The following is a 10599-nucleotide window of genomic DNA, read 5'->3' as shown; positions in this document are numbered from 1 at the left end:
TATATTGAGCTAGTTTTAATCTTAAATTTTTAATTTTATGAGATTGTAGTTATAAATATTGGTGGGACGAGATTAAGAGTTTGTTTTTATTTACAAGTACTAGAAAATCATTTCAAACTGGTTTCAATTTTATCGATATTGGTTCTTTTGGTTATTTTTAATTAGGTTTGAACACATCTCTTTATTGATTTTATGGGATTTGGATATTTTCATGGTTGGATAAAGTAGGTTTGATTTTGTTTGATTTATTTGGGTTTGTTAAAACCTTCATCTCAATATTTCATTTCATTTGTTGAAAAGTTCATTGTTATGAATCCCTTTTTTTTGCTTTATTCCTTTTACAAAAAAATCTAATATTTTAGTAGATAATTTCAAAGGCATTAAGAGAGAAAAAGGCATTGCCATGATTTAAATTCTTTACTTTATCAAAAGGACAATTGACAAACTGAAACTTCACTTTTGTACAAGACAAAAGCTTTAATAGAGACCATTTTTTTAAAAAAAAAACATAAAACCTATAGAGAATGGACTTTATAAATTTCTTTTATTTATTTTTTAAAGAAATAATCTTCATCTTCAACCTGATAATGAAACCCAGATTTTAAAACAAACCCCCTTTTTTAATCTCTGCTTTTGGTTTTCATTTTATGGTCCTAAATTATAATAGATTGTAGCCTGTAGAACAAAGATATTGTTTTTTAAAAAAGAAAACATAAAATGAAAACTAAAAAATATCCCCATTTGATAACGATTTTGTTTTTAGTTTTATATTTGTGAAATTTATGTTTGTTTTTTTCTTATATTTCTTAATCATAGTTCTCAATTTTTTTGAAAAATAACTTGACTTCTTAGTCAAATTCTGAAAACAAAAATAAGTTTTTGCAAATTATTTTTTTAGTCTTAAAAAAAAATTAGTTTTTGAAAACATTAGTGAAAAGCGAATCACAAAACAAATAAACTTATAGGTAAAAGTACTATTTATAAATTTAATTTCCAAAAATCAAATGATTACTACAACTCCGTTTGGCAATCATTTCTTCTTAGTTTTTTTTGTTAGTTTTTTTGTTTTTGAAAAAAAAGCTTATTTTCTCTCATTTTTTATAATGGTTTGCATTTTTCTTAAATACAAGAGTTGAATTCTTAGTTAAATTCTAAAAACAAAAACAAGTTTTTGAAAACTATTTTGTTAGCCCCTTTGGTAATAGTTTTTTGTTTTTGAAAATTAAGCTTATTTACTCTCATTTTTTTTACAATGATTTGCATCTTTTTTAATTACAATGGTTGAATTCTTAGCCAAATTTTAAAAACAAAAACAAGTTTTCAAAAGCTATTTTTTTAATTTTCAATTTTTGGCTTAGTTTTTTAAACTATTGGTAAAAAGTACATAACAAATGAAGAAATTTGGAAGTTGGGGTAGAGCCTATAGGTTTTATTTTAAAAAACCAAATGATTACCAAATATGGTCTTAATCTTCAAATTTTGGCTTGGTTTTTGAAAATGGAAAAAAGTTGATAACAAAACAAGAAATTTAAAGGTTGTAGGAGTATTTATAGGCTTAATTTTTAAAATTAAAGACAGAAAAATTAGTTGATTACAAAACGGGGTATAAATAATTCGCAGTTTTTGAAACTTGGAATTTAACTAAGAATCAGAATGTTTATATAGAAATTTTTTAAAATGTGATTAAGAAATTATGTGAAACAAGTTCCATTTAAAAAATAAAAATAAAAAATCAAATAGTTATGAAAGAAGACTTTATTAATTGGATTAGGGTTTTGGATCAAATTAGGGCATAGGACAGATATTTTGAGCCATGCACCACAACCCAAAAAGAAAAAGCTAATCACTTGACTGCTACAGTTCAAATTAGAGGGCAGGGAAAAAAAAGAACTTTTTGAAAAGAAAATTTGCAAAATAATTGAAGAAAGTTGCCAAACATGTGATCTTTGTATAAATTATAGGACCAAAGGGACCAACTTGGACAACTACTCAAATATATATATATATATATATATATATACTGTCTCTTATACACATCTATATATATATATATCTCCCTTTTTTAGGTGAACTAAGCAAGATCTTTCTTTTCCTTTTATTTTATTTTTTTTAATCCAATGATCAAGTTTCATTTGTGTCCCTAGGTCAAGAGTTTGGAGCATTATTTGTAATTATAAAAGTATATCATGTGGGCAATTAATTTTTTTTTTTTTTAAATGGATGTAACCTTAATCTTTGATTAAAATATTGTTACTTTGAAAATCATAGGGGGGTACCCTTTTGACCATAAAATAGTAGTTTATTGAGAACTAAATTGTTGTTTTTATTCTTTATCTTAAAAAGAAACCCCTGGTGAAACCTCCATGCCTACTGCCTATGTGACTTTTGTGGGTTGATATAATTGGATTAAATTATAAGTTTTCTTGAATTTTTTTTTATGTCGATATCAATTTAGCTCCACTTTTACTTCTGTGTTCAATAAATTTTTGTTATCTAATAAGATCTTAAACATTTCATTTTGTAGGTAATGAATCCCTCGATTTTTTAGTTTGTATCTAATAGGTTTCCCTCTCTTTTTACCTATTCAATAACTTGTTAGAAAATATTGGACCTACTAGACACAATAATTAAAAGTATAGGACCCATAACACAAAAAATATAATTTTATATCTTATAGGCCAATTAATTTTTTTAAAAAAAGAAAATTGAATGTGTCAAAGAGTTGTTAAACACAATTTAAAGACCTTATAAATTTTAAAAAATTTTGAAATAAATACAAACCTAAAAGTTTAAAGCTAAACTTGTAATTTGATGTATAATTTGTGGTCAATGACACATTCAATTTCAACTAGGATTTTAAGGGATGTTTGGAGCATTGAGTTGAATATGAAGTTTGGAACTAATATATTGGAGTTAAGAAATTTATGTTCGAGATGCAAAGTTGTAAGATAGAGTTACTCAATAAATGTGCAAAATAGAGAAAGAATGAAAGATGAAATTTAAACGTTTTTATATCAAAGTTTTTAGTTTTTTTTTTTAATAAAAAAAATATTTTTTTTCTTTTTTTCCCCTCTCTCTCAACTCTTTCGGTGATGATCAGAAGATAGGGTTGGGTGGGTGACCTAACTCCATTGGGCACCTTTGTTTCTCATACCTAATTTGATCCTCTATCCAACTTTACAAAATTTCCTAAAGCTGCTCCACTCTTTGAAATTACTCCAAAAATCATCTTTCAAATGCTTACCTAATCTTTAATCCTTACCATATAACAATTCTTATATGATTCGTATCTAAAAGTTTACGTCTCAAGACATTTAATTTTTATAAGATAAGAGTATAGAGTTCTATAAACTCTTAAGACACGATTTTAATAACATTATATAAATCAATAACATTGAGTATATCTTTCTTTCTTAAGAAACAATAAACAACAAACTATATCGGGTAAAGAGAAAACAGTAATGAAAATGAAAACTCATCCAGTCAATTTTGCAAGCACATGCGCTAGAAAATTGTAATACTGCTTCATATAGGAGAAAGAAACGGCATTAAAGCTAATAACAAAATTCTTTGCCACATCAACGAAAATAGACACTTCGGTGAGATCCACAAAAGCCACATTAAGCAGATTAATGACCTCCAACGATCAAATTCCACCAAAATGAACATTAATGAACAAGAGATTCTCTACCACTGAAGATAGGTCATCGCTCCAAGAAACTTAATCTCATCGTGCTAATTTAATAATTCAAATTTTTTTTTTTTTTTTTTTTTTAATGGTTATAATAATTTTTGTCATATTTAAAATCATTATAAAATACTACTTTAATAATACAATTAATATAATATTTTTTTTTTTTTTTTTTGGAAAATGGTTAGTAGTAAATACCAATTAATTAATAATGCAATAAATGTTGAAGCATGTACTACATGCTTCCATTTATTAGGAGATGGGACCAACATGGCATTTACAATCAAGGAGGGACAAACATATATCATATTTTTAAAATGGCTTCTCTCTGTTTTCTCTCTGTTTTCTTCATTAATGTCTTTGTACAAAATGTCTCCTTGTGAATATTATCATTAGGTACTGTCAAAAATTATTATTATTATTATTATTATTAGGCCATTGGGGTTGGTGATTCTCTTCTTCAATAAAAAAAAAAGAATAAAATACAAATAAATAAATAAATAAATTACATGCCTTTTTCATATTTCCTACATTTGAGATATTCCTTTATGTTTAGACCTTTAAGAGATGCATGCTTTATAATTGAAATAAGATATCATTAATAATCGCATCTCCCTTTTACTTCATTGCAATAACAATTAGAATCATAATAAAGTAATTTTTTTCCTTCACTAAAACTATTTAGAAAAAAAATGTTCCACTTGGAAGTACTATTCACAAAAATCATTTTCTTAATATTTCACTGTCCCTTCCATGTGACCCAAATTTTGAACCTTGATTTTCATCATTGGAAATTAGTAGAATTAGTGATAGTGGACACAAAAGTAAAAGCAAAATGATATCGATATCGATAACATAATATCTCTAGTAAAAACAACTTCATTTGATAGGAACAAGCGCATAGACAGTTTTTCCCACTTGTTTGATCATAAAAAAAGATATATTGCACATTTCAAGTTAGAAAGTAATATGAACTTTGATTTAATCTCTTTGAGTTCTCGAGCATCCTCAACTTGAGGTAAAAATTAGATTGTTTCTGTGTGTATATCTTTATTATAAGTATTTACTTACAATTTTTATAAATTGCTACAAAAAAAAACATTTGTAGAAAAAGTTAAGAAATAAATCGTCCAATATGAGCTAGCTTAACGATAAAGCTAAAGTATATATTTTAGAATTTATTAGACGTACATGATTATCTTTTTCAACAATTTCTCAAATGAAAATCTACCGTAAATTCTATAAATTGCAACATTTTTTTTTTAAATTTAAACTAAAAATTGTATCACTACCAATAAATTTAAAGCGTCACTATTTATAGTTAGTTAAGTTTAATGTTAAAATTGATCTTTAAATTTTTTAAATCAATTATTATTGTTGTTGCTGTACAATTAGATGTACATATTTAAATTTAAAATGTAGATATCGACAAAAATTTTAATCAATTCTCAATCATAACTCAAATATCAATAATTGATGTTGGTAAATATTTTTTTTTGGGAAAAAATTATAAAAACAAAGATTAAATTTTAATTAATTAATATTCTATGTTTTTTAAACCGATTATATATACATTAGGGGTAACACTTTGCTACTTTATGTATATTTAACATTGTAATGTAATATTAAAGAAAAATAAATTATTGTTGGGGCATTTTGCTAGAAGTTCCCCAGATTTCTCCGGCGCCAGCGGAACCGGCAAAATGCTGAGAAGACAACCCACCAAGATCGATGTCAAAATCGAGGATAAGGAAGAACTCGAACAACTCCGAAAACGCGCCGCCCTCGCCTCCGCCACCGCCTCCACTGACACAACCTCCACCAATTCCTCTCTCCTCCATAACCTCAATCGCAACAAAGACCCGGCCTCCAAAGCTCAGCGACTCGGTATTTCCTCTTGAAATCATCCATTCCATATACTTCTCAAATCTCCGATTAGTTGGTCCAGTGAACGGGAACGATAGAGGATTTTCCGATTCTATAACGACGGTTCCCACTGTGTGATCTCTATGATGTTCTGAGCGCTTCTAATCGATGGCGTTTGTGGAAGATTCGATCGGAGAAGCAGCCATTCTGAAGAGTAAGTGAACTTTTTGTTGGTATTGTAGGAAGTATACCTTGTCTGAAATCTGTTTGATTATTTCTGATGGACATGAAGATTCCTGTAGAATATAGTGGATGAATTGAGAGCATTTAGTTTTGATTTGTATCATCAGATTGTTCTGTACTTTTTCAAGTAATGGTATTAGATAGAAACATAATATCAGATTTTTCAGGAGAAAGGAAAACTGAAGAAATTGCTCCTTACTAACAAAAATTCCAAGTTTGAAGATGAAACTAAATTCGTATCCTAATGACTTCTTGTTGGAGGATGAATGAATAATCAAATACTAAACAAATCCCAGATCAAACAATGTCGAAAGGAAGAGTTAAGAAACTAGTTCTTAACATCTTGTTCATGTATCAGATTTTTTAAGGCGTTTTTTCTTCAAACAGGATTTCTTGTATCGTTGAGTCTAGTGATGGAATGGGATTGCGATGTAGGAAAGTAGTATGAATAGACTTGTATTCTAGACGAAGTCCATAAGTATGGCCAAATGTTGATAATAATGAGTTAAACCAACAGACTGAAAATGCGTAAATAGAAAATCCCACAAACTCTTGGCATCATCAAATGCATCAAACTAAACATAGATGGTAGGTATAGAAGTATTCCCGAGTATATAATGATTTTTACTGTCCCAATCCTCTAATCGTTCAACAAACTTGACCGGTTGAGGGCTATCACGGGCACCATAGCTTACGCCCAATTAGAGAACTATTCATTTGATGGGCCCAATAATTCATCCCATCAAGAACAGTACTAGTAGAGTGGAATACTAGAATACATGATCTTTTTTCATGCGACTCGACGGCAGGAGGAGCTTGGCTCAACTGGGGAGAGACGAAGGGAAAAAAACAGTTGGGCAGCTCGACTCAATCAGGAGAAACCAGAACAGCCCGGTTTGGCAGATCAACTTGACGGCTCAGTTCTATTAGGCTCGACGTGGCGTGGCTCAGCGAGTTAGCTCGATGAGTTAGCTCGGCGACTTCGGCGTGGTCGACTTGACGTCAATGACTTGATAGCTCGGGTTGAAACGAACAGATCCATTCGAATCCACGAATTGACAGCATAGTTGAGGCAGACGAACCCACGAATCGACAGATGGAAACGACGGACGACGCACAACCCCGACAACAGAGGCGAACGATATGGCAGTGGACAGAAGCATGACTGTTGATGCGGCAGTGGACAAAAGCGCAAAGAAAGACGGACACCGACGGAAGTGCAATGAAATTGAAATGGCGACTGCAGACGAAAAACGTACGACTCTGGTGGCAGAGACGAGCATAACTGGCAGAGACAGATGACGCAAGTGGCACGAATGGCGACTGTGGATGGAAAACGGAAAACATGATGACTGAACGATGCACGGACCACGAGGCTATTGATGATATGATGACAGAGGCTAAGCCTAATTCTTGGCTCTGATACCAAGTTAGAAATATTAATGTAGTTCACTGAGTTGTATTTTACAGAGAAATTGAAGATATATATACAAGATAAAGAAACTAAAAATAGATCTAAAATAGCTCAACCATGACCTAAAGACTCTACTAAGTATACATTAACCCATGTTATACATTTTGGTTGGTGATTTCCTTCCACTTTCTCCGTTATGTGTTATTGTGCAAGTGTAACATTCATTTGTATTCCATTGATCTCAAATACTCATTTGTAATCTTAAGTTTATTGACTAAACTCTATTTGTACTAATTTATAAGATAAAATGGCTACGGACATTTTGTTCATTAAGTTTCTGGAAACCCCTTTGTGCTGCTTCATTATTACATGACTATGAGTGTATTTATTATTGTTGATAAACTAATATTTAGAAGCTTTTCTGCCTTGGTTTGTGTATGAACTGAGAACTCGAAATTTACCAGTCAAATTATGATATGAATTAGAAAGATAGCTGGTAAGCAAGTCGAGTAAGACAATTATGATTATGTCGGGCAAGTTTTTGCTAGTACTAATTAAAGATAGAAAGCTAAAGGTTGAATTCTCATAGAGATGATAGGTACTTATCTATTTTGATCTCACTAATCTTCCTTAAAATTGCTACCAATTCCTTAACATAAGTGATATGCTTGTGAAGATCGTTTCTGGTAGAGACGTGTTAATGAAATTCATCCCGTGAAACAAACTATCAATCACCAATAGTTATTTTATTGAACATTTTTCTTTAAATTTACCTAAAGTCTGTTTCTACATGGGACCAATCCACCCTAATTAAGTTGTAATGTCACAATCGCATAATACCTTGCTTGTTGCTCAACTTGGCTCAATTGGGGAAATTTTGTAAATCCAAAGTAAGTCTCATGGGGAGTTTCTGTTCATATCATCCAATCTTAGTAAAAGTGGTTTTTGGTTGGATCACTTCTTACCAAGGTGATTTTTGGAAAATTCAAACGGAGGGAAGCATCTGAAAGCATCTTTGGTTTGATGACCAAAGACAATACCTTTAGACTAATAACCGAGTGGAATTGTTTAGGTCTCATCTGATAATGATTTCGTTGTAGTCTTTCATCAAGAAAACACTTTAGAGAGAAGTGTTTGACCCACTAACTTCACAAGTTGGCATTAAATAACTCAACTCCGATAGTGTTCATAAATAACTCCATCTTTATCTCTTTTTATCTTTTACACATTTATTGACGAACTTCATCTTACAACACTGTATCCCAAACACAAACTTCATATCTCTAGACTTTAGAATACAACTTAGCATCCAAAATTCTCCTCATATTTATAGTTAAATTTATAAAATAAAAACTACATTTTAACCTTCCAAAACTTCAGGCATGTCACTTAAATGCTTAAATTACGTGGGGTGAGAGACAACTTCAAGGCATGTCACTTCGAACAACCAGGACAGGATACCTTTTTGTGCATCCTCATCTGCCTTTTAGCTATCGTGCAATGGTTCTTCACACTTTCGATTGGTTCTTGACTTTGTCTAACAATATTTATGATATTTTTCCCTTCATTTTTGTAGGACATCCCTTTCAAGGTGTCAAGAAGATTGTGTGGCTTACTCTAAACAGGGTTTTCCTCGTGTTTCTATTGGCGAGAGGAATGGAAGAATTTTTTAAGACTCTTTCTCTACTTTTGATAGTTTTATAGATTTCATTCTCCTTCGTGCTAGGTAAACAACACCCTTTTTTGGATCGGTGTTTCAAATTGGAAAGCATTCTTATAATTCACTTGTAGATGTTGGGATCTTTTACTCTGTTTACTTCATTCATCAATGATATTGTTTCTTCTTATAAAGAAAATCTTCTAAACACGTCACTATAAATAGTAACTACAAAGTTTACCATAATGTTGTTGTATGATTTATGAAAAGCTTAGGACAAGAAGATAAAATACGAATATGTAGGCCAAAGAAATCAATAGGTTCGAGAAGCATGATTTATAATTGAAATAAAATATCATTCTTTCATGATTAAGATATTGAGTAAAATAGATTTTTAGTCTCTGAGGATTGAGTTTAATATTTATTTGGTCCTTGAAGTTGATAATGTTTGGTACCTAAAGATTAAACTAAAATTCGTTTGAAAAATCGTTCTTAAATTGTTAGTTGACCTATAAAAAGGATGTAAAGATAAACTTCTGATAATTATGTATTGTTGAGCTGATACGTCTATTAAAATTAATTTTTTAGTATAGTGATTTCTTCTTTTCATTTTTCTCTTTTCTCTTCCTTTCATCTTCCTCTCCTTTGACTTGAGATCTTTCCTGAAGGCCCTCATTTTGTAAGAAAAAATCAAATCATAAGAGACATGTTTGATTTGTGGATTTTTTTATATAAAAAGTATTGATTTGTAGATTTTCTAAGGTTGAAATGAATGATAAGAAGCTGTCCCCATTGGCATCCTAAAAAGCATATGCCTTTTTGCATCCCACCCGAACTCAAGTTAATAATGTAGGACTTGTGAACTCAAAATAATAACATTAATTGTATAAAAAAATGTAATATTTATAATTAATAATAAAAATAAAAATAAAAAGTGGGAATTGTCAGCTGTCTATCATTAATGGGACTCTCGTGGCATTTGTTCCAATTTTTTGATTTTGAAATTAGAGATTTAGTTTAGCATGATTTAATTCAACTTTCATTTTTCGTTTTTAATCTAAAGACCAAAATATTTTTTCTTTCTTCCAAGGATTAAGATCAAATTGCTCAAAAAAAAGGAAAATAAGATTAACGTCAAATTGTTAATCGCAACAAAATGGATCGCGATTCTGTTCTCATGAAAGCAATAATTTAGTCTTTGTATTTTTAAAATTGTAATATTTAGTCTCTGAACTTCAGTAAGTAACACTATTGTTCGTGTATTTCATAGTTTGTAACGATTTAGTCTTTATTGTGAAAAATATTAAAAAATGTACAAATAATCGATTGTATATATGATGATAGACACAATGATGCTGATAAAAGTAATGAGACAAACGAAACAAGTAGAGAAGAAAAATAACACACAATATGTTAACCTAGTTTGGTATAACTTTACCTACATCTGGGGGGTATAGTGCCCAAATTAAAGAGAAGCTCAGTATAACTCAGAAGGTTTACAAGAGAAATAACTTAATTGATAGAACCACTATCATGTAATGCAGTAAACCTTAGATAGGAAATTTGTTTAAATTCCCCCTAAACTTGTGGCACCTATCTCAAGATCTTTTCTCAGCTCAGGCTTTATTGATCTTGTACATTTAGGCTCCCCCTACCCATGCATGATAACAAAATTGCAAACCTTATCGTTTCTTCGTTTTCAGCAATGGACGCACTCTAAAAACCACA

The 10599-nt window shown here is 30.4% G+C and overlaps 1 long non-coding RNA gene across 1 annotated transcript; it reads left to right on the top strand.

The window, feature by feature from the left end:
- Positions 1 to 5258: 5258 nt before the first annotated feature.
- Positions 5259 to 7543, top strand: LOC120079126. Its single transcript, XR_005482211.1, has 2 exons — positions 5259 to 5771; positions 6610 to 7543. It is a non-coding gene; the product is annotated as an uncharacterized LOC120079126 (long non-coding RNA).
- Positions 7544 to 10599: the final 3056 nt, after the last annotated feature.

This window comes from Benincasa hispida, chromosome 6, assembly GCF_009727055.1.
Source record: "Benincasa hispida cultivar B227 chromosome 6, ASM972705v1, whole genome shotgun sequence".
NCBI lineage: Eukaryota > Viridiplantae > Streptophyta > Magnoliopsida > Cucurbitales > Cucurbitaceae > Benincasa > Benincasa hispida.
Note: the sequence above shows the minus strand (reverse complement) of the source record. Positions and strands in the feature narration are given on the sequence as shown.